This window comes from Scleropages formosus, chromosome 6 (assembly GCF_900964775.1).
Source record: "Scleropages formosus chromosome 6, fSclFor1.1, whole genome shotgun sequence".
Classification (NCBI taxonomy): domain Eukaryota; kingdom Metazoa; phylum Chordata; class Actinopteri; order Osteoglossiformes; family Osteoglossidae; genus Scleropages; species Scleropages formosus.
The window spans coordinates 31073340-31098750 of NC_041811.1; the positions used below are offsets into that span (position 1 = coordinate 31073340).

The following is a 25411-nucleotide window of genomic DNA, read 5'->3' on the forward strand; positions in this document are numbered from 1 at the left end:
GGGTCACACTGTGGCCCGAGGCACAGCAGAGCGCTCCCACAGATCGATGGGATATAAATCAATCCTATCTCCCCTCTCCGCACTTCTGCTGTTATGGATTTTTTTGTTACCACTCTCGTTTGTTGACTACTTGACCTCTGAACTGTTCAAATTTTTAACTATGCAGAATTTGAAACTGGAGCAAGTGGAAAAAAAAAAATCACCTGAGAGGAAACATCTATAAGAAATGTCAAGAGCCCGTTTGCAGTAACACCAAATAGCCTGGCAGCGGATAAAGCAAATTATGTCCAGAGAAATGGTGGAGATCTGTTATGTCGGCCCTTGTGCGCTGCCGTGTTTCAAATGTGGGTGGTAGAAATGCTGTTTTTGCTGTGCCCTGATTCGTAAGTAGACATTTGCTTAAAAAGATCAGCAGGCAGTGCATTCTGGTGTCATGTTGTTCCAAGGAGCAGCTCATCAGTTACACGCTTAGCAAGCAAATTTACCTGCTGAACTGTGGATATGTAAGTTTCAGTGAATACTTAAGCAGAAACCCTTCCAAGACTTAAACTCCCTTTTTACCACATTAAAGCTACTACTGCACTCCCCGAGCCAGATATTTATGAAAACAAGCACAACAGAAACACTATATTTCTACCTCTTCATGGTGTATTTACAGGCACGGTAAATGTGTGATAATTGACGCACTGCGTTACTTAAAAATTTGCCAAATTCGTTGATCCATATATATTCCGTATTAAGTATTGATATCCATAAAAGAAAGCTAAGTATTTAATATTGTAAGATTTCTTATAAATCTGTTACAGTTTGTATCTCAAATACACTTGTACTCATTTTTTTATGGAAATCTGATGGATATTTCAGGGCCCCTAACAAAAAAAAAAAAAACAATTTTGCGATTAGAAACGTAAGCTACTTTTGGCAGCGATTGATCTGAGAGCAGCCCCGGGCTTTTGAAATTGCCATTTTTGACGCCGATTGTGTCACCGCGGTTACCGCCCACCGCAGTTCGCGATTGGTTGACCCGTGGGACCGTTTCAGTCGCCTCTGCTCTCTGATTGGTCCGAGGGCGGACTATGAAACTGTGAGAACGCGTTATTCCGGGTGGCCACAGTTTTCTGCAGCCCGGCGCCGAGGGAAGGAGCCGCGGACACGGAAGGGAGCTGCGCGGATCGGCCGGACTGTTCACAGCAGACCCCCGCGCGTTCCGCTTCATGTCGTTAAACACCGGCGAACACACCGGTCCAGTCGTTTGAGATCGCAACCTTGTGAACAGCCCGCGCTGCAGCCCCCCCACCCCCCATCTCAGGATTTCGGATCCCATCTTACCCAGGGACTCGGATGTCTTACAAATAAACGGACGAGGATCATTTTGCTGGCACCCGATTTCCGACAATCAGGGTTTGTGGTGGAAAAAGAAAGAGCATAATTTCGCCCCTGCGACTTTTTAGTCGTTGCGTCTGCCTTCGGCCAGGATTTTGCCTTGAAAACACACACCGGAGTGAGTGTCATCTCAATTTCCAGGGACATTGTTGTGTGACTGAGGGCAGCAGCGACTCGAGTGCGTCCGGTGTTTTCGCGGACGCGCATTTATATTCCCGTCTCGGCATCTGCGGGCGGCGATCTCGCTCGATTTTTAGGAGAAACTAAGTAAGCTGCGGGGACGGTGACATGCCGCCTCACGCGCCACATTTTCACGGATTTGCGGTGCGCGCTTTGCGCTCGGAGGCGGGGATGAAAATCGGATCACGCTGATACTTTGTTTACAGCGAGTAAGTCCCGGTCCGTGACCGTGCTGCGCCGCGCGAATTCGGAATAGTACCGGATAGCCGACGGCGAATGCGCTGTTTCGGCTCCGCAGGCGCGCCTTCCACCTTATTTATGCGTTCGCGAGGGACGCCCGGGAGCGCGTCGCTGTAGCCGCGGCGCTCGTCTGGATTACAACACCGCGGGGGAAACTGGATAACTGAACGGCAACTTGATTCACTCGTCGATCGCAGCCGAAGCGGGGGATGAACACACGGGATTGCTTCACTTGTTCGCCCCAAAGTGCATCCTCGCCGGGCTCTGGATCATCATCATCATCATCATCATCATCATGCTGTGATGAGAGCACCGCTGCCGGCTTCTCTGTCTCTCTCTCTGCCTGGTCGCCTGCGCTCGGAGGAAGATTGACCGGAGCGGCGATCTGTATGGCTCTCTAAGCTGCGCCATCGAGCAGTTCAGGGTAAATATATAATAATATTCCTCTCCGCCTGCTTTTCCCCTGCGGACACATCAAAGGGTCGAAGCGCCGCTTTGATGTAGCCGCGTGACCGCGGCGTGCGTTAATAAATAAGAGCGATCGGGCGGTCGGCGCTGTCGAAACGTCCAAGTTGGGAGGCTGTCCGCGCCTTCGTGTGTGTTGACTGTCGCTCGGAGGACGGTGTCGCGGTGATGACCTTTCCCGGCACTGGCGGCAGTCGGAACCCGGCAGCCGCGGTTCGCTCCGAAGCCGAGGTACTGTACTCTGTGTCTGTGCCTGTGGATGATGTCCGGGGTGAAACGATGTAAATGTAACGCGGTGTTCAGAGGAGCCTCGAGACGATCCTCGTGTCAGAGGCACGAGTTGAACGGGGTCATCGATCTCCGGCCAAGGGATGTGCAGCTGCCGCCCGCCGCTTTATTTCCGTTTATAATAATTTCAGTCTGCGCTCAGAGATGACGCTGCAGCCTCGGGACTTGCAGTAAAAGTGCAGCCCAAGTTTGCGGGTCTCGGAGGGGCTTCTTCGGTGGCGGTTCAGTGCGAATCGTTAAGTTTTGCGGCAAACTTCAGCATTGATTTCCCCATACAGCTGCAAAATCTGAAATAATAATAATAATATTAATAATAAACTATAAAGCCGAATAATAAGATCATCATCATCTTCTTCTTCTTTTTCTTCTTCTTCTTATTATTATTATTATTACTGTAGCCAACCTGCTGCCGCAAACAACCCAATATGTCAGGGCAGATTTAAGGGTCTGGGTACATAGTAAACTGCCGCAGTTTACAGTCCGTAAATATGAGGCTTAGGAGGTGTTTTTAAAATGTGGTTTAAGTGACACTAAGTTTATTTCTGCCTTTTCCACTGTATCACTGTAACGCGCAGCACGGATGTCGGAACGTGTCGGTTTTTATGTTGCTACATTTTTTTTTTTTTGTTTTTTTTTTTTTAAGTTAAGAGAAACGTTAAACATCCTCGTTTGCTCCAGACTGGGAAAAAAAACTCCGAAAAATTTGCTTAATTATATCCAACATTTAATGTAAAACACACTTTATGTTGAAAAACCAATATTTATTTCCATATCTCTAGTTTTATTTACCATGTTGTTGTTGGATGATATAAACTCTCGTTTCTAAACTGTTTACCACATTATTTGAAATTGTTTTCATATTAATAATCGCTTTTTATTTTATTTACTTTTGAGATGCATCAGATTTCGAATATAATAAATTGTAAATTGAATGGCTTCTGATTATCTAACCTTTATTTTTGCAAAGAAACAAAATTTATGGTGTTAATTTAACAACAATTTACTGATTTATACATCATGGTCATCTTTATCTATCCGTTCACGGTCATACCTTGATGAAGGATGGTACAGCAGGGTTCAAACAGGATTTTCGGGGCTAGGACTCTAACCAGTACGCCCCCTACTGCACAGTTTCCCGTTTAAAACAAATCAGTGGGTTGTGGTTTGCAGCTTCCTTCTATCAGTTCGAACCTCCAGCTCAAAGTTTGGTTCTGATCAATCTGGGGAGCTGAGAAGTTTGGTGGAAAACCCTTTTCCAGAAATAGCAATTGAACGCACCCATTTAGATAATTGACTTGTGCGTTTCAAATACCCAGTTTTACATTTTAACCTTCACTTAAGTCACAGAAGTCATCTGAGGAAGATTGGCATTTGTCCTATGATGTCGAAACGGGGTTAATTAAAATAAAAAGTAGGCTTTGACATTTTTTTTTTCAGGACATCCCTCCAGTGACTCCCGTTTCAGATAATGTGATTTGGATGTCTTCTGATTCCCAGTTGACAGAGGCCATGACTGTCACGTGTGCTTCCCTGCTTTATCGCTACAGGCTTTGACGTCGGATCTCGGCTCCTGGCCTCGAATGCCGGGTGCTGCTGCAGGACATGCAGTGACTCGAGGGGCCTCTGCCCGCCTGGGAATTGTCCCCATTCAAGGAGAACCTTGCCACTCTCCTCCCGGCATCATTTCCTTCTCTAAGAATGCGTTTCCCCTTCGTTAACGCTGAGCCAGCATCTCCATTTGTAATGAAATAAAAGATCAGTTCTTCTGCAAACTGCTCTTCAGACGCTGTAGTGATGCAGGCCCTTTGGTCGGCCCAAACAGCCCTACGTCCTGTTTATAACCAGTCGTAGGGGTCATAACTAAGAGACCAGGTTTGTGATCAGATATTCTCTCTAATGAGATGTGCGGGTGCCAGTCGTGCCAATTAGATGTCTAAGGGCAGGTATAGCTGACAAAAATAACTTGTTTGAAGTTGCGATGGAGCCACTCCTGTCCATGTCGTGTTCCTCGCTTCGGTGCCGGCGAGTCCGTTTTTTTCCCGGAGGCGCAGCACTGACTGCAGGTTTGGTGGGAAGGAGAGGACTGCTGTCTTTTCCGAGCGTGCTCCACATTTGTGGACCCCGTGAAAGCGTCGTTGGCTTGGAGATGATTCGCTTCCATTGTTTCTTCTAGCCACAACAGCGAATGTTTTGACCATGATGTTTCCAAGGCAACCTTAATATGTAGGTCACTGAATTACACCTATTGGGTTTTTTTTTTTCGTACCATGTCTCAGATGTTCACTCTTGGTGCCTCTAAATGTGCAAATCACAGAATAAACAATTCGTCTAGCGTCGCGGTGGATAATTAAATCCGCAGTAAAAAGTTTGTTTGGTCCCCTTGGAATTGATCTTAGTTTTCATTTTATTCAGAGGAGCAAAGTTATTCTAAGAAGTTAATTAAGTTGACTAGTTTCGTCTCATAATTCTGTCGGAATTATTTTTTGGTTCATGTTGTATGGAACACACTTAGAATCATTTTTTGCATTACGTTGGTGGTGCATTACATTAAGGGGTCATTAGACTAAGCAGAAGCAGTAACTCTGAATGCACAAAAAAAATGGGTTCATTCTTCATGTACAGAATTCCAGCCGTATCCATGAATGTGTTGGGTGTAGCTGTGATTTCGCTTCCTTTTATCTTGTTTGGGTTTCTCTTGTTCACTGGAGCCGGGCGGTCCAGCAATCCCCAGGGAACTGGAACTGCTTGTTGTAAATTATCCATAATTATTTTGGTGTAGGAAGCATTAAAGTGGCATTTTTTTGTATATCTTTTTAATGGGTAAAACCAAAGCAAAGTGTCCAAATTGTTGCGGGTTTAAATTCCAGGTCATCAGCTCGACTTGTACGCGTGAAAGAAATACTTGGGCTTAAAATAAATTCACTCTTTAGCCACCAAGGTGCCAAAATACTTTATATAAAAGCATTTGCAAAGAAACTGCACTTGTATGAATTTAGAACAAACTACAAGTAAAAAGTACAGTTTAAAAAAGCAGTGTGGAAATATGCAAAGATAAAAGTGTACCGGCCCAACCCTCCCTGCAATTCTGAGACTAGCTCCGCTCATCATATTCCCCCATCAGCAAGATCACACAGCGACTTCTAAAATTAAAATAAAATTACTAACGAAAATGGAATTACCATATTTCTTATAATAACGGCTGCCCTTGAATTGTCATTAAAAAGGTTAAAATCCTGACATCCGAAAGGGTACCGATTCGGTGTCAATTTATTGTGATGAGTTTCCTTTTATACCTTTTTTTCTAGGACAAGTCGCAGTGCGTGCCTTAATAGGCAGCCCCTTCACCTTGATTTCATTACTTTTTATTATTGCGCATGGAGCGGAAACGCACGACCCTTCGACCTTGAACGCCCATCCTTCGAACCTGCTTTTATTTGTTTGCGTGCATTTGCATTTTTCGTTCAGGAAGACCAGAGAGATGACTGGCGCTCACAACTCTTAAGTGCAGTAACCGCAGTGGAAGTTGCTTGAAGCCTTCAGGGCCAAAGTGTCTGATGGGTAATCATCTACCATTGATTTTCCCTGCCACCTAGCAGGCCCTGCAGGGATGGATGTCAGAGCAGATATGAGACAGGATTTTCACACATATCCTGTGTTGCTTCACCTTCTAGGACTGGACTCACTTGAGTTTACCCTTTTCCATTTCACTGTTCTGGAGTTTTAAACCCTATTCCATTGACTTCTTAGTACTGTGGGACACCTGGTAGTGGAGTGGTTGGAGCTTCTGCATTTGGACCCAAAGGTTGTAGGTTTGAACATCACCTCTGCCTGTAGTGTCTTTGACCAAGGTGCTTATCCTAACTTGCACCAGCTAAAAATTACCCAGCTCTACAAAGGAGTGAATAATTGTAGGTAGATTAACATTGTAAGTTGCTTTATAGAAAAGCATCAGCTGACTGTGATGTAATACTTCTTTTCTTCCCAAAAATGATTTGCGTAGTTTACAGCATTATTGGACCGTGTACCTCGTTCAGCATCAGTAAAATCTGCACCGGCACTTCAATCACCCACCTTCTGAACACCATAAAGGTTGCCTGGCCCACGTATATATCGCAGCAAGACACAGTTAACCGTGAGAACGAACACTTCCGAAAGGCTCACCGACACTTTTTTGGGTCCGCTTTTCGTAGCTGATGGCCTCATATTGAAAAATGTCCTATCTTCTCATTTAGTGCTTAAGGTATTAAAATGTTTTTCCGCAGTGTCACGTTTTAATTCAGAATCAGGTTTATAGTAGTCGTAATAAAAGGACGTTGTTCTGCGAGCTCAGCAGCGGTCGGTCGAAGGGTTTGCTCCATGCGCTTAAGCCAAAGGCAAGGCGACCTCAGAATTGGTATCGACTCGGCGTCTTCATCGGTCGCGGTGCCTCCAGCCAGCCCATCGTAACAGGAGATCTGGAAAAAACGACTCGACCCAGTCAGTGATACTCGCTCTGAGCTTTCTGGTTCTCCTTTCCAATTATTCAAGGAGACACTGGAGTCTGAAGACCAGGGGAAGGGTGTGTGTGTGTGTGAGGGAATATTGATTTCTGTCTGCTCACCTTATACATTGCCCTCTCTTTTCCTGCCTTTCTCACTCAATCCAGATCATGTTGTTTGAGTGGCAATGCAAAAGTACATCCCGGCTGCTAAGTACATAACAGATGAAGGGGGCGATCGACCAGCGAGTGGCAATTATAGAGGCCGTTGAACTGAGCAGAGAAACCATTGAAAGGTAATATGTGCATTGAGCAAAAAACAAGTAAATTAGAGTTGCTTTGTGGTATTTTTCCTCTTTCTCTGTCTCTGTCATTGAAACATTTCCCCCGGTGCCTTGGAAAGATGGATGGGTTTATTCTCCTGATTGCACTTCCCGTAATTTCGCTTCTGATGCCATAGCTACTTTAATTTCGGTTGATGTACGATATCCTCCCTAGATGACTCGAGTTAGCATGAGGGGCCAGTCTGTCAAAGATCCAAGTTACAGCAAAATGATATCTTACACAGGTATAATTTGTGTGCGAAACAACGGGCGCGCGATTCTCCACCGGCTGTTTTTGTTATCGCGCTTCCTGTGGTTCGCCAGCTTCTGAAGTGATCCTTGAGGCGGATGGGGGTCGCAAAGGCAGGTCGCCGTGCACTTTTTTGACCGGCTTGTCCTCGGTTTACCAAACGGTACAACAAATTGGTTTTTGCGAGGTTCGTGACGATCGTTTCGTAGCGGAATCTCGAGGGAGTCGCCTGATTCGCTTTACGAAAAACACCCTCAATAGCGGCGACTTTTCCCATGCTGGACAGCTGGCTGGAGCGATATGATGGTACCCAGTGGATACCATTCCGATACGCCGCCACAGTCCTTCTACCCTCTCTATTACCGTGTTTGCTAAGGTTTTCATCAGAATCCTATTTATTCGGCCACACATACAAGGATTTTCGCTTCGGTTCCCAATGCCTCATAGTGTAGAGAAGACCAAAAAAAAGCACAACATACATATACGCACCTATAAACATACATAAATTCAGGGATTCATTTTGGGGAGGGAGGCATAAATAATGAGGGAAGGAAAAAAATAATGAGGGATCGAATAAATAATGAGGGATTGAATAAATAATGAGGGAGGGAATAAGTACTGCACAGAAAATTTAAACACGAACCACAATTGGCTGTTTGTGGACATGTCAGCATGGGGAAAGAACCTGTTTTTCTATCTTGTTGTTTCAGCTCATTTGAAATGAACACACACGCACACACACACACACACACACACACACACACACACACACACACACACACACACACACACACACACACACACACACACAGCCTGAAACTGCTTGTCCCAAGTGGGGTCGCAATGAACTGGAGCTCAAGCCAGCAACACAGGGTGCAAGGCTGGAGGGGGGAGGGTACACACCCAGTACGGGATGCCAGTCCATCGCAGCCCCAGACCCACCAGAGAGCAGGCACAGGCCAAACCCGCAATGCCACCACACCCCCTTTGAAATGAACAGCTACAGTAAATGTGGCTGCGTGTTTTTTCCATGGTTTGACCTACAACTTGAACTGGCAATTTTATGATCACATGTTCAGGTCCTTAACTATTATGTTGTGTGGAGGTATACAGCTGGTTTTCACACCAAGTGAACGCGTGCATTTTGTCATGTAGCCGTACAGCCTACAGGTTGGCGGGAGGGTCCCCGGGTGAAATCGGATCAATCAACGGCCTCTCAGTCGCCTATTGTTTCCATCCAAACCAACAACAATGCAAGCAGTGCAGAGCTGAGAGGCTGTTTTTGCTGAACTGACCAGCTCACCACCTGGTTTGGGGTGTGGGGAGGTACTTGGGATCAATACTTGTCCAACTGCTAGCATCAAGTGGCGTAAAAATAGTACCGAGACCCCGGCTCCCCAACCTGGACCTACTAATGCACCCGACAGCTGGTAGCGCAGTGGTTGGGTTAGAGCTGCTGCCTTTGGATCTGAAGGTTGCTGGTTTGAATCTCACCTCCTGCTGTAATACCATTGAGCGAAGTACTTACCCTAGGTTACCCTAGTAGAAGGGGGGTGCAGTGGTGCAATGAGTTGGACTGGGTCCTGCTCTCCGGTGGATCTGGGGTTTGAGTCCCGCTTGGGGTGCCTTGCAATGGCCTGGCGTCTCATCCTGGGTGTGTCCCCTCCCTGTCCAGCCCTTCGCCCTGTGTTGCCAGGTTAGGCTCTCCCTGCGCCCCCATATGGGACAAGCAGTTCAGACTGTGTGTGTGTGTGTGTGTGTGTGTGTGTGTGTGTGTGTGTGCGTATACCCTAGCAGAACTAGCTGCAAGGAGCTTAACGTTGTAAGTCGATTTCGAGAAAAGTTGTCAGCTATGTATGTAAATGGGCACGCGTACGGTTCGAGTCTCTTATTGTCATGTTCTTCCAATAATGTCTCTTTCACTGGGGACTCTCCTCCTCCTCCACGCTCCACCCTTTTGTCCTCCTGCTCTCCTTCGCACCGCACTTGTGTTCCCTCGCTCAGCCATTTCTCTCGCCCCGACCCTCCATTACTGTCGTATCCTGTCTTCCCGAGGCCTGTTTTACTGCCCCCTGTCTGCAGATAAATTTTTTCCCCTCGCTGTGGCATGCCGGGCCCCGGGTTTCATTGTGCTGCCCCGGTTGTGTGTGGAGAGTGATGGATGTGACTCTCTTTATCTTCCTGTGTTTGTTTTGGAAGCAAGCGGAGAGTGTGTGCCTGTGTGTGTGCTTTGGAGAGGGGGCAGGGAGAGGAGGGATAATGGGCACAGGGAGGGATAATGGGTGCGAGCAATACGCAGAGCGCCCGGTCCACTGTGCTGCGCTCGGCAGGGTCATGCTTCAGCTCCACAGTAATCACCCTGTATCTCTCAAAGATGTCATGTGTAATTATAAGCCAACGGCCGTCTTTCTGAAATCTGCCTAATGGGTCTTTTCATTTCATTTCTGTAGGCTGGTGGGGGAAGGAGGCAATGAAGTGGGGTGGGGTGGGGTGGGGTGGGGGGTGGATTATTTCATGTCCTGTCCTGTGGTTGGTGAACACGGTGATGACTGATCAAGCGCCCAAAGCGGCTTTTTCTGCCTTTGTGGGACAGGAGGTTGGCAGAGGACATTCCAGGAAAATTACACAGAGTGAAATCCAAAAATACGGGGGGTGGGGTGGTGCTGCTGGTGGTGCTGCTGGTGGTGATGGTGGTGGTGGTGTTGGAGGGGTGGTGGCAAGGAAGGGGGCCACTCCTCCTGATTTGTATTATAAACATTTTCATTACCGTGCACTCTGATCCTCGGGAGCACAAAAAAGCTGCCAGGCCTTACCCTGTAGATAACCGTGCTTTTACAATAAGTCGCTGAAGGTTAATTAAAACTTGCCACCGCTGTGTTAAAGCGGCGTGTTTGTGCTGCTTGCGGAAACCATAAAAAGGAACAAGAGCTCAAAACGTATCGCGTCGGCAAATCCTGGCGGGATTTCTACTGCAAAGTTCGCCCCGATACCCAGTTCCTCATCTGCTCCCGCAAAGTTTTTGTGCCGTTTAATTATAGCGTTCAACTTTGGTATTTTCGCTCAATTTAAAATGTGCTTTTGTCTTCGACTGATTGGAAACTTGGCACACAGAAATGTGAAAGTAGACCAAAGTGTCCAGCAGTGTCCAAAGTAAAAAAAAAAACAAAAACCTCAATAGCATCAATTGAGTAATTTATGGGGGAATCCTTAATTACATAAGAACAGTAATTCTGACGTTTTGTTTACTTTTTTCGCCAAAGTACGTATTTTTTAAGCTAAACTTGCTACTGTCATTCCTTTAGCTGCTGTATTATCACCTGGAGGCTTCAGAAGAGTTTTACTTGGGTTGTGCATGTGAAGATCCTACGAACAAGGGCAAAGGTTCATATTTTGGATGTTGCAAGTGAAAATCTTGGCTCAGCCCAAGACCTAAAGAAGGAAAGCTGGAAAAATGGTGCCAGTTGATCCCTCTTGGAGCAGGAAACTAGACCTGCTTAGAAAAACTAATAATAGCAATGTAATCCATTGCAAGTGTTGTTCAAGGGCTGGAAAACGGCTGTAATCTGCTGGCTGGCACAGGTAATTTTTGGCAGTGTAAGGAGGACCCAAGATCAGGGAAAGGAAATAGAAACCGTTATATCATCTAAAGTCAACATAATCCAGTGGCTTGATCATGCGAATAGAGTGCACTTTGTATGGGAAATAGAGCAGATCTGTTCCTTGTTGACATTTCTGTTGACTTTTTTTGATGCCAAGCCATAGACTGCAACAGTGGGAAGTAATTAATCAATAAAATCATAGTGTATAGACTCATAGACTCTGCACAACTACTTGTCCACGTCATGGTGACATCCCATCTGGATACTGCAACTCTCTCCTGTCTGGTCTTCTTGCTACTGCCATCAAACCTCTTGACTTGCTGAAGTGTTCCCATGTATCTCCTCTACTTGTTTCTCTGCACTGGCTTCCTGTAGCTGCCTGGATGAAATTTAAGACCCTGGTTATGGTCTACAAATGCATTAATAGAACTGCTCCCAGATTTCTACAGGACTTGATCATCCGCTACACCCCAACCAGACCGCTACTCTCATCTACTTCTGCCCACTTGGTAATCCCACGCACGAAAGGTAAAGCACAGAGGTTCTCGGTTCTGGCTCCGCTGTGGTGGAACTACCTCCCCCTCTCACTCAGAACTGCCGAATCCCTGTCCACATTTGAAAAGGGTCTGAAAACTCACCTCTTCCAGACTCACTTCACCCATCATCGCCTAAGTTCATGTAAGGCATAAAAGTTCATGCACCATAACTTTAAGATGATGCCCGGATAAACCTTTACTCAGCTACTCCTGTAATGTAACGTAAATGTTTATATGTATGTCAAAAAAATATAACTAGCAAGGTTTTGAAATGACTTTTTATCTCTGTTTTGCTTTCGGCCCCTGTATGTTAGCACATGCCCGTTAATTTCTTGCAATCGTCCGCATTTATTTTGGCTATTTAGTCTCTTAGTTGTGCTGCATTATGCTGTTTATCTTGCTTTTCAGATATTCCTTCCCTTATAATTTTTTAAAACAACGTGCAGTGTTTCGTTCCCTTGTGGAAATGAAGTCTGCTGTAGGGTGAACCATTAGCGCTAAGGCCTGTCCTCTCAGGTCACAGGGCTATTTAGATAGATTTAGTCCTAAATGTAAACTAGTAATGACTTAAATGACAGCATTACTTCTCTTGAAAGCCTTGTCACTAATGCTACTGGGACTGGGAGTTGGTGTTTATTGGGTTAGATTCAGCAGGGTTCCCTCATCCGAGTCTCCTGTCCAGGTTTTGTTCTGGAACCCTGGTGACCTGCTTAGAAGGTGTTGGTAGTAGGTGGGCATAGAGCTAAAAAAATGAAATCAAAGATGTCATGAACATTGTTCACATTTGTTTATTTAGTTGATGGGTTCCTTCAAAGCAGCTTGCAATGTTAAGATACCTACAGTTACATAACTAGGTACTTTTTACTGGAGCAATTCAGGGTAAGTATTTTCCTCAAGGGTACTATAGTTGGAAGTGCAAGTTGAACCTTCAACTTTCAGTTCCAAATGCAGCAGCTTTAACCACAATGCTACAAGGTGTCCTGTTGGTTGCAGTGAGCTTTCTTAAATATATTTGGTATTTATATTTATGTAACTCGGGTTAACATCTTCAGCACCAGGGCGGCGAATATCATACTGGTAAGAGCTGCAGCCTTTGGACGTAGAAGCCGCAGGTTTGAATCGCCTCTTTACCACCTACCCTTGAGCTTCACCTGAATTGCTGCAGTAAAAGTACCCAGATGTGCAAATGGGTAAATAATGCCAGGTACTTCAACATTACAACTTGCTTTGGAGAGAAGCATCAGCTAATTGAATAACTGCGTCTAATAAAGTGGCGCTACTGTCAGAAGTAGTTTCGCTTTCGTTCCCGTGGCCCTCGGTTTGTGCGGAAAATTTTCGGTGGCAGCTCCTTCTCAGCACTTGTGTGATTGTAAAAGAAGGAGCTGAATGGTACTAGTGGCACTTTGCCTGAGTAAAACCCAACATTTCCCCAACCGTCGTTGAGTCGCGATGGCACCGCCATGCTTACAAGGCCATCGTCACGCTACCAAGGGTTGGAGGTCTGAAGAAGAAGCCAAAAATGTATGGTAGATGTATGATGTATGAAATTTTTACATACTGAGTTGCACAGTGTGTGGAACCAGGCACCTCTGGTGGGCTGGCAATCCATCCTGATCCATAAGAAAAAAAAAAAGTATGATGTACAGGGTAATGTTTTACATTGTATTTTAGAAGTATTTTCTATGTTTCGGAGATGCATGTATGTGGTATGATGTTTCAGGTTAGGCTGCTAACGGGGAACATGTAGATCAGTCATATTTTTTCGAAGCCAGTCAGGGGATTGTGTGTTTTTTTGCGGGGGTTGAATGTATGTTATTGGACAAAGACTTCATGTGATTTTATTGTGACAATGTATTTCACGTAAAGATTTTTTTAGTACTTTTTTTGTTGACCAACCGAAGGAAATGTAGTTGTTTTTAAATTTGTATAGATTTTAGTTGTGTGTAATATTAAATACGTCTTTCCGATACAGTTTAAGTAAAAAAAAAAAAAAAAAAAAACGTATGATGTATGAGTGACCCAGTGTAAGTAGTATATCTAGCAGTGTAAATCACTGCAGTGAATAAGGTGTGTGGGCTGATAACACTACATAGAGTTCACTGGGAGTCGCTTTGGAGAAAAGTGTCTGATAAATAAATAAATGTAAATGTAAAAAATAGCTGGCAAAGCCATCCGTACCGTGTCTATATGAAAGCAGCAGTTGGCGGTTAGAAATGCTCCAAAGAGCGAATACGTTGACCTTTGTAATGTAAAGACAAGACGCTGCTCCCCCCAGAACAGCAGAACAGAAGCGGTGCTTTTACAGCACTGCCTGATGATTGTTCTCTCGAACCAAGTGCAACGTTTGCTACCGAGACCTTTACCGCCGTGCTGGAGAAATTTTCAACAAGAAACGCCGCCGCCGTGTACCTCGTGTTGTTATTATCAAAACGACGGATGCGATCGTCCTAGATTTAGCGTTCACGTTACCACCTCCTCTCCACGCTCTCCGAGTCTCTCCTGTGGATTGCGCCGAGATGAAAGTTTCCTTCCGTCTTTCTTTTTGGACAAGGTGCAATGAGGAAACGCTGCTGTTATTCTGAGTCAATATAAATGCATAACATTCAAAGGGGAAGATGTTGTGTGCTTGACACAAAGCCATCCTGCAGAGTTTGTGAATCATATGTTTATGCCTGGGGACATATTTTATTCATGAACTCGACATAGAGATCATAGCCCCGACTCTGTGGAGTGTTAAATTAGGTATGCCTGCGTTTTGGCAGAGCCCTCCGAACACAGGTCAGGGGGGGCCGCGCTTATTCTTCTCCGACTGCTGCTGACCTGTGCGGTAAGTGCTTAAAATAAAATCTCTGCTTTCGGATCGTGCGTAAAGTAGCTCTGCGGTTTTGGACGTTTATTCTTTGCGAGGCGGAACGACTGGATGACGAAGTCGTGTATCTCAAAATTGTTTCGGGTTTTGCGTCCTTATTTTTTAAAAAAAAACGGCCCGGGGAGGTGTGCTTGGATGTCCCTACCTATGGGACAGCTGGTAGGGTTAGGCTTAGAGCCGCTGCCTTTGCACCCAAAGGTTATAGGTTTGATTCCCCCTCCAGCTGTAGTACAACTGAGGAAGGTACTTATCCTAAAATTGCTCCAGTAAACTTAGCCAGCTGTATATAGGTGGTCCCTGACTCATGATGGTTTGAATTATCAATTTTTCAGCTTTACAATGGTGAGCTGGAGATAGACATTCAATAGAAATCGTACTTCGAGTTTTGAATTTTTCCCCGGGCGGTGCGGTGACGTGGCGGGTTTGGACGGGTCCTGCTTTCTGGTGGGTCTAGGGTTCGAGTCCCCGTCTGGGGTGCCCTCTGACGGACTGGTGTCCCGTCCTGGGTGTGTCCCATCCTCGTGCGCCCTGCGTTCCTGGGTTAGGCTCCGGTTCGCCGTGACCCCACTTGGGACAAGCAGCTTCAGCCAGTGTGTGTGTGTGTGAGCGAGTGAATTTTTTCCCGGGAAGGCGATATGCAGAGTGATACTCTCTTGCGACGCTGGGCAGCGGCAGCGATCTGCATCTCCCAGTCTGTCACGCAGAGGTGTGTATTAAATGCATTTTCGACTTACGATATTTTCGACTTCCGATGGGTTTCACGGAGCGTAACCCCATCGCAAGTCGGGGATCGCCTGTAAATGGGTAAATAATTGTAACCTTAACATTGTAAATTGCTTTGGAGAAAAGTGTCGGCTAAATGAATACATGTAAATGTGTGTGATTGTTCATGTCTCTCTTAACCTTCGACCCTTTGTGTGCAGTGCTGTTTGGACAAGGCAACACTCTTCAGATAACCTGTGTCATTGTTAGGGTTCGGGGTTATTCTCTCTGGAATGATCAGATGCCTCTGAATGATAGTTACATATTATTGAATAAATCTGCTAATGAAATTATGGGTTTTGGTGGTTGGGTAAAACCCCCAGACCGGTGGACAGGCTTTCCGTTCCTGCTCTCCCAGCTCGCGGCTGGCTCACGAAGGAGTGCGGAAGAGGCGCTGTAAAAAAAGGCTCACATACTCACACCTCTTAAGTGGCTTCTGCTGTCCCTCTTCCTTTTAACTCTTAGAGGTTCAGTCCTAGATGAGCCACTGGAGACCGGTGTGGGTGTTAGGTTCCCCCGTCGCACAGCGATCCGGCAGCGGCACTGGATCATCCTGTTACGTTGTCAAGGAGGCCACAAGGTCTCCAAGCAAATGCTTGTGACAGTTGCAGTTTCCTCTTAGCGGGGAAGGATAAGCATTAATTCAGTTTGCTCGGAATATCTGCCTCTTGGGCAAATTGCACAGTTTGCATTTAGGTAGGATGTATTCAGTTGTGATTAAGTAAGATACCTCCAACCAACGAGCCAGTTGTCCCATGCAGGGTCACAGGGAGCTGGAGCCTATTCTGGAGACATTAGGTACAAGGCATGAGTGGTGGGGGGAGCACACCCTGGATGGGACACCAGTCCATCTCAGGGCTGCCAACTAGTTCCCCAGGCACAGGAGAAGTTGCAGGGCAACCACCATGTTTAAGGGCACTGTAGCTGGAGGCAGGGATTGAACCAACATCCTTCAGGGCCAAAGGCTGCCGCTCCAATCACGATGCCACCAGCCTCCCCTGCGAGACACTGCCATGAAACGCAAATAACTCATGGATTTCAGGTTCTTCCGGTCAGTTTGTACCAAGAAACAAGTGGAGGTGGACTGACATGAGAGGAGATGTTTCTGGCTGCGGCTTAATGGGCTCAAGCCAGAATAAATGTCCAGCTTAACCAAAGCTCAAAAGAAGACGCGACGTTTTCGTTTATGTCTTCTTCATCAGTAATTTCTCCTCGGGTTTGCGGGAGGACCTCTTAAACCGTGTCGTGAGCGACTAACCATAACGACACGGTGTCGTTCACCCCTCCGCCCCCCCGTGAATCGAGCGGAACCGTATGAGCTCTGCCTTTCTGTTTGGGTTTGTTGCCAATGCGCCCCATCAAAATCCAGGCCCCTGTTGTGTTCTGCTCTGATACCAATTATGCAAACTATTAAACATTTATAAACAGGGGAGGCTTTTTCCCCCCATTTAATCCCAAAGTAATAGATTGCATTAAAAATGCATAAGGGCAGCTTTACTGATGAAATTGGAGTTGGTGTCTGTCAAAACGCCATCTCCTGTCTTTCTTTTTTCTCTTTGGGATCCGTCAGGGGAAATATTTGCGGCCATCCTTTCATTATTATGATAGGATCGGGTTTCAAAGGGATGGAAGGTCGTTCGGGGGCAGACCAGGAGCACTTTTGCAGGATGATGGAGTTTGTGCGCGGAGAGCAGCAGCGCCGTATATGGAGTCTAGAAAGGTAAATCAAAAGACCCTTTATTGGTGTGTTATTTCGTTTGTCACCTTTGCACCCGTAATCTGGTCGTATATTCTACCTCGAGCATCACGGCAGTTTCTCCTGTATACCTCCCGAGTTCAGGCTTCTTTAAACCGAACGACTGTCAGGTTGCTCCTCTTTTCCTCTCTAGTGTCTGCTTCCGTTGTTTTGGATATGTACGTATATTTATTTATCAGACGCTTTTGTCCAAAGTGACTTCCAATGAACTCTATGTAGTGTTATCAGCCCACACACCTTATTCACCGCGGTTATTTACACTGCAAGATACACTACTTATACTGTGTCACTCATCCATACATCAGGGGAACACACTCTCTCTGTCACTCACACGCTACAGCATGTCTTTGGAGTGTGAGAGGAAACCAGAGCACCCAGAGGAAACCCACACAGACATGGGGAGAACATGCAAACTCCACACAGACTGACTGGGGATTGAACCCACAGCCTCTCGCACCACCCAGGCACTGGGAGACAACAGTGCTACCCGCTGTGCCACCATGCCACCATGCCACCCTCACGTACTTGACTAGTTTGGAGAATAGAATCTCGTTTTTTTTCCCACGTGTTTTCTTCAATGCACGATTTGCGTACGGGATGCATGCAGCTGAGAAGAGCAATGCCTAAAATATTTGCCGCCACGTTTTAACGAGGGTTTTCACTCAAAAAGCTTACGTGACGACCCTTGCTCTAGAGAAACCCCTCATGGACTTAAACCTATGGCCCTCAGGTTTAGAAGTTCTGGCCAACATCACTCATGCTTCTCCGCTGAGCTCGAGGGCATTTTATTTAACATACTGAGTGAAGCTCTAAAGTCAGATCGCGCTCTTTCGGCCGCTCTTGTCGATGAAGCACCGACCGGGGACTTTCTGCGCACTTATCTCCTGTTGCCAGTGGCGGCGGAGAAGCATCCAGCATCCGGGAGCTCGAGAGGCTTTCACCAGCTCCGTGTGGAACAATATTGTTTTTTAGCTGGTGGGAAGGTCCGATCGGTAACCGTTCCTCGATGCGCAGCCTCCCGCTCTTCAACTCGAGAGAAATCAGCTGAGCAGTAATGAACAACCGGCTATTCACCCTTTAGGTTTTAATTCTAAGATGTGTTTCTTGCCAGTCGGGGTACAAACCCCCGATGCACCACCTCTCTCTGGCAGCCTAATAAATTAATAAAATGGATAAATAAGCCTCAGAGGCATTGAGAGTTCTAGGCCGTACCCCCCACCTCCGCTGCCCCCCGCCATCTGACGCACTTCGCAGTCCTAATGTCCCTGTAACGCTGTATTAATGATGCGCTACCTCCACAGCCCGGAGAGCAAGGTACGTGTTAGCTGGAGCTGAGCCTGGAAGCCCGCAGCAGGTGGGGGATGTTACCGCCCTGCTCTCTTTTCCTCCTTAATGCTGCTTTAATGCTCAAAAAAGCTGGATTTCGAATTAACATTTAATGATTAGCAGAGGACTGTAGTTATAAGGCCTAGGGGTCTTGTGTGTGTGTGTGTGTGTGTGTGTGTGTGTGTGTGTGTTTCCGAGAGAGAGAGAGTGAGTAAAAGAGACCTGGGGAGGGGGCGCTGGGAGGGAAAGGGGAGGATGCAGAGCGATATTAGAGCCGTGTCACTCTGTATTAGCGGAGACTGAATAGACGGCGTTAAGTATGGATAAAAGTGAGAGCAAAGGATTGGATGGAAAGCTGAAGGTCGTACTGCTGGTGCTTCCGCCGTGTGTGGGTATGCGTGCGTGCGTGTGTGTTTGTGTGTGTGTGTGTGTGTGTTTCATTTCTGCCCTTGGCAGTGTGTCAACAGTGGAAAAGCCCTCTTCTTGTCATTTGCATTTATATGCGAGAATATATAGAATGTAATCTCCCCTGCCATTTCTGATAAAAGGAGAAATGACTCCATCTATGCTAATTACTGAAACCTGGCAATGGCGCTTGTTGACACGCCTGGGACAGGCCATGCTCCGCTAATTTCGCAGGCGAGATGAACAGACACTTCATTTGTGCAGGCTGCTGGGGGTGGGGTTCGACAAACTCTCGGGGCTGTGAAACGCCCCAGTATTTCCTGCGCTCTACCTTCTCCTCTCCCTTCGCTAGCACGACATTTACATTTACATTTGTTTATTTTGCAGGAACTTTTCTCCGAAGCGACTTCCAATGAACTCTGTGTAATGTTATGATCCCACACACCTTATTCACCGCGGTGACTTCCGCTGCTAGATACACTACTTACACTGGGTCACTCATCCATACATCAGTGGAACACACACTCTCTGTCATTCCCACACTATGGGTGAAGCTGAACAGCATGTCTTTGGAGTGTGGGAGGAAACCAGAGCACCCAAAGACTTCCACTGCTAGATACACTACTTACACTGGGTCATTCATCCATACATCAGTGCAACACACACACTCTCTCTGTCACTCACACACATAGTCTGGAAGTGTGTGAAACTGGGCTTTTCTAACCGGTAGGTTTTTGCTGTCTTTAAAGTGACCCTTTGTGTTCTTGGTATGACAGCCACCAACAGGAAAGGTCAGGTGAGGAATGATGATGGGGGCATAAAGATGTGAAATTGATGGCTAGTGGGACAGCTGGTAGTCTAGTGTTTAAAGCTGTTGCCTTTGGACCCAAAGGTTGCAGGTTTGATCCCCACTCCTGAGCAATGTACTTACCCTAGAATTGCTCTAGTAACATTACCCAACTCTATAAATAGGTAAATAATTGTAGGTAGACTAACACTGTAAGTATCTTTGGAGAAAAGTGTCAATTAAATGAGTAACTGTACAACTGGGTGGTCTCACAACGCCTGGGTGGTGTGAGAGGGTGTGGGTTTGATCCCCGCTTAGTCTGTGGCGAGTTTGCATGTTCTCCCTGTGTGGGTTTTCTCTGGGTGCTCAGGTTTCCTCCCACACTTCAAAGACATGCTGCTCAGGTTCCCTCGTAGTGTGTGAGTGACAGACAGACAGAGTGTGTTCCACTGATCTATGGATGAGTGACCCAGTGTAAGTAGTGTTTCTAGCAGTGTAAGTCACCTTGGGCTGATAACACTACATAGAGTTCATTGGAAGTTGATTTTGGAAAAAAGCGTCTGCTGGATAAGTAAATGTATTTCGTACTTTCGCTCCACTTATGCTGTTCCCGACTTAAAACTTTAAAAGTAACATCCTCTGTTTCCTGGATTCCATTTATATAACCAGAACCTCTAACCCGAGGTGTATCGCATCAGCCCAAGTTCAAGATTTGAGCTACGACAAGGACAAAACCTGCTGCGCTCTGACAGATAAAAGTCTCATCTCTTCAGCCACGTTCTAGGTTCTCAATCCAGAAGTAAAATTCTAATAATTTTCTCTTAAACGTCCAAGAACCGTGAGCTTCGCAGTCAACTGGACAAAAATCACCACAAATACCTTTGGGAACGACGTAATGAAAAATACTAGTAATAATGAGTAACGCTGATGTCGGCGGTAACAATGTTGGGGGAGAAAAAAAGAAAACGGAACGGAAAAATGAAAATAATACTGACAATACAGACAATGGAGACTGGCGTGCTCATTATAAAAACAGAAGAAAACATTTCCATCTAAAGAGATGCAGCTTTTCTTTAAACCCGTGGAGCTGTGCTGTGCGAGGAAGATCACGGTAGATAAAGACAGCGCCGTTAAAGCGACGCAAGAGGCAGATTGAAACCAAATAAACGCGATAAGCTCTCGAAATGCTGCTCGCCTTCTTTGCAAAGTGACCCTGTTGTCTCGGCCTGTAGGCTCGCGAGCCGAACACGGCAGAGATAAAGGCCTGCCAGCCCTGCAGTTCCTAAAGTTAGTCCTTTTCAAGCCAACCCCTTGCAAAAAAAAAAAAAAAAAAAAAAGAAAACGAGTACTTGGGGAGCGGGGGGGTGATTTGCCTGTCAAAGCCATCTTATCAAAAATCCTTGAGACAAAAGATCAGTCCCACAATGCAAAGCTCTTATCTCCCATGCAGTCCCACACCGGAATGCATAGTGGGTGATAAGCGAGGTCTTATCGCCTGCTTGGCGTCACGGGAGGTGCCAACGATTTTATGTCATTACCTCTGCAGAAGTTTGTCTTTTTGAAAATGATTTAAAAGACACGGAGACCTTGCAGGTTTGGAAACGGAGGTCATCGATAGAGCGGACGAGGAGAGGCGCCATTGGGGAATTTCGATATTAGAACAGTGGAGACATTTACATAATCCAAACAAGGGAGAAAATAGCCTGGAATCTCAATGTGTTACTGTGTTAAGCACGTTGTCTGTGGGATACGGCTTGTCCCGTTGTCCCTTTCTGCAGCCGTTGCAATTTTCGTTTGCTCCTCCTTTTGTGTAGCATGTTATTCAGCTGTCTTACTTAAGAGAATTACAGGTGGTCCCCGGCTTACGAAGGGGTTACGTTCCGCGAAACCAATCGTGAATCGAAAATATCGTAAGTCGAAAATGCATTAATGCACCTAACCGACCGAACATCATCGCCTAGCATACGTGCGATGGCCATTACGGGCTTGTCGCCTTCATGCTGGGCCATTATCTTGAGTTTCTCCTCAAGAGTAATCGTCCTCCTCTTCTTCTTCCCACCAGTAGCAGGAGACACAGATGCACAAAACACAACGTAGATGCAGGGGTATCTATATAGCGACCGCGTGACAGACCGGGAGATGCGGATCGCCGCCGCTGCCCAGCATCACGAGAGAGTATCGCGCCACATATCGCCGGGGAAAAATCTAAATTCAAATTTCGAAGTGCAGTTTTTACTGAATGTCTATCGGCCGCTCATCATCGTAAAGTCGAAAAATCGTAAGTCGAACCATTGAAAGTCGAAGAGCATCTGTACAGTGAAGAATTATGAGAATTGCCTCTTGCTTCGTGTTAGGGACTTCCTGGATATGCTCCTAATGCCATGTATGTCCCCCCGGTTTAAAAATGGTTAATATTTTCTGGCATTTTGGGGCATTTTTTTTGCTCGTTGATTTGATTCTCGTTGATACTTGTCGACTAACAACGCTGATACATTCCGTTACTTTTTAGTGGAAAAATCGTAAGTCGAAAAAGAATACAGTACCGCACCTACCGAACATCATGGCCTAGACTAGCCTACCGTCAGCGTGCTCAGAACACTTAGCGTAGCCTGCAGCCCGGCAAATTTAAGCAGGAGACACACATGAGCATTTAGTAGACATGATGGGATGTGAAAACGCCAAATTAAAGAAAAAACACTTTCGACATGGTATTGGTTTTTTACACTCGTTGGCGCGATCGCTACGGAGACTGCGAGCGCGGTTGAGCGGATGCTGCGGCTCGCTGCCATCGCCCAGCATCGGGAGAGAGTATCGTAGAGCATATCGCAAGCGCGGGAAGAGATGGAAATTGAAAATTCGAAGTACAGACTCTACGGAACGTGCATCACTATCGTACCATCGTAACTTCGAGAAATCGTAAGTCGAACCGTTGTAAGTAGAGGAGCATCTGTATAGCGGTTTTGTTGCATTTCTCCTGCCAAAAGGTATTCGCATGAACCGAAACAAACCGAGTTGAAAGGCGAAGGGAAGGAGCAAAGTTCGAAAACACGGGAGATGGCTTTGCTAGGACGTAAAGAGCTTCCCCGCAGAACACAGGAGGTGCGTGTTTGGAGGGGACAGGCGGGGGAAACCAGACAACTTTAAAGTGGGCTTCCAGAAGCGCTTCAACGTAATATAAAAAAGAAAGAATTCTCAGAGCTTCAGTGGAAAATGACATCCCTTGATGCTGCCCATAAAGCATAGTCTTGTCTGAAGGATCCTGACTGGAGAAGATTTAGTGGGGAGAGAAGTGGGTGACTTTGCACTCTGTGTGTGTGTGTGTGTGTGTGTGTGTGTGTGTGTGTATGTTTAGAGTATTGGGGAGTTTTGGCTTATACTGCATCTCTGGGAAAAAAAAGAAAAAAAAAAAACTGTGAAATTGATCACTTCTATTGTGAGTTTACACTTTTTGTCATTGTACATCGCAGTATTTTTGTGTTCCCTGTATTGCATTTATATGTAAGTGGTCAAATATTGGTCAAGCCTTATATACAGCTGAACATATGGACTTTTTTTTTTCCATTTTCAAAGGGACTGCGCTCTCTGTAGTGGGTTTGGTAAAGCTGTTAAAGGCATCTCAGAGGAGTGAGACAAGAGCTCAGAAATTCACTTTGATGGGAAGGATGAAGAAGACTAGTTGTCCTCTAACAAATGTCTGCCAGGAGCTAAGAGCTTGCTGCTTTTCCCCATCTCCCTCTCTGCCTCTCTTCTTTTCACCCTCTCAGTGGAAAATTGATGGAAATTGGTTTTTGAAATGGAATGAAGAAGTGACTTTGTAATGCACTTTATGTAGGAGCAAATTGGGGTATAATGGAAGGGAGTTTTGCCATTGTCTCTCTCTCTCTCTTTCTCTCCCTCTCTCTCTCTCTCTTTCTCTCTCTCTCTCTCTCTCTCTCTCTCTCTGACCCCTCTCTCCACCTGCGCTTTCTCCTTTGCGCTCTCTTGCTCTCTCTCTCTCTCTCCCCTTGCTCTCCCTCTCTCTCCCTCGGTCTCTCTCGCTCCCTCCCTTGCTTTTTCTCCTTTGCGCTCCCTCGCTCTTTTGCTCTCCCACTCCCTCCCTCACTCTCTTTCTCTCCCTAGCTCTCTCTCCGTTTCCCTCCCTCCCTCGCTCGCTCGCTCCCTTGCGCTCTCTCCCTCGCTGTCTCGCTCTCTCTGTCTCTGAAAAGACTATTTTTCTCATGAGGCACAGCGTCTGCAGTGGAAGGCTGGCTCACTATGACATGCATATTCTCTGACTGTGGACCAGAGGAAAGGGTTGTGTGAATTGATGATTGTGGCGATGCGGTTTGACGAGGGGGGTCGTCTCCGGCGGAGGGAAAGGCGGAGGAAATAATTTCTGCTGCCTGGAATCAAATTGTGCCCTGCTCAGCACCCCCTACCCCCAAACCCACAGCCTTTCTCTTCCCTTTTATGTACAATTGATCAAGTTGGTGCGGTGAGTGTTCTCAGTCCATATCCCCCACGCTTTCAGCGACAGATTTAACAAGATTGAATATCAAAAAATGAGCATCATCGCTCGCATTGTGTGCTGTAGAACAGTCGCCTTTCTGTATCGGCGCATTTTTTGTTTCGGCCGTGATTTCAACCCTTTTCCCCGGAGAAGAAAATCCATACGATGGTAATGTTCGCAGCGTTATTATCCTGATGACTTTCATTCGTGTTGCTGTAGCTCCATAGCAGCGCGAAAGTGACGCGTGAAGGAAAGCGATGTTGAGGTACTTGACTGTTTTTGCTTGCGGGACCACTTGAGCAGCAGAAGAAGGATGAGGTGCAGGCATCTGACTGACTGGGAGGCCTGTGGAACACTTTTCATAACACTTCTCTGCACATCACAGCTGGATAACGGCCAACAGACTGCATCTGGTCTTCACAAGCAGAAGGGGTACCAGTACATGAGTTGGACTTGATTTACATTCATTCATTTACATAGCTGACACTTTCCTCCAAAGCAACATCTAGTGTTGGGTAATTTTCCTGGAGCAATTTAGGGTAGGTACCTTGCTCAACTGTACTATAGCTGGAGATCAAACCCACAACCTTTGGATCCAAAGGCAGTAGCTCGAACCACTACACTACCAACCAACCAACCAACCAACCAACCAACCAACCAACCAACCAACCAACCAACCAACACTTTTCTTCAAAGCGACTTAAAATGTTAAAATACCCATAATTATTTACCTATTCATACAGCTGGCTAATATTTAACGGAGCAAATCGGGGTAAATACCTGACTCAAGGGTGCTACAGCAGTTGGTGAGATTCACAACTTTCCGATCCAAAGGCGGCAGCAGCTCCAACCACTATGCTATGAGCTGCTCGTACACTGATGTTATGCGTAGGGACGAGAAGTACTGTACCTAGGGGTGCAACAGTGGTGCCTTTACTGGGACACTTGGTAGCATCGTTGTTCACGCTACTGCGCTTGGATCTGAGGGTTGCAGATTTGATCCCCATCTTTGGCTGTAGTACACTTGGGCAAAGTACTTAACCTTACATCACTCAAGTAAAATTACCCAGCTGTATAAATGGGTAAGTAGTTTAATATTATAAGTTGTGTTGGATCAAAGTGTCAGATAAATGTAAAATGCACTGGAATAAGCAGCCTTTAAATTCCGGGTTCATCTCCTTAGTCGATATTCCACTTGCTGAATTTCTCCTGTGTAAATTCTAAGAAGAAAGTCCATAACGGAACATCGAGAAGTTGCGCGGTCTAGTTTTTCGAT

At 46.1% G+C, this 25411-nt stretch overlaps 1 protein-coding gene across 1 annotated transcript in view; it reads left to right on the top strand.

The window, feature by feature from the left end:
- The first annotated feature begins 1113 nt into the window (after positions 1–1113).
- The window catches only part of LOC108933166 (protein FAM222A-like), a 40343-nt gene continuing 16045 nt past the window's right edge, over positions 1114–25411 (top strand). The window contains exon 1 of the mRNA XM_018750026.2: positions 1114–2227. The gene's annotated coding sequence lies outside the window, so the exon portion shown is untranslated. The remainder of the gene's footprint in view (positions 2228–25411) is intronic.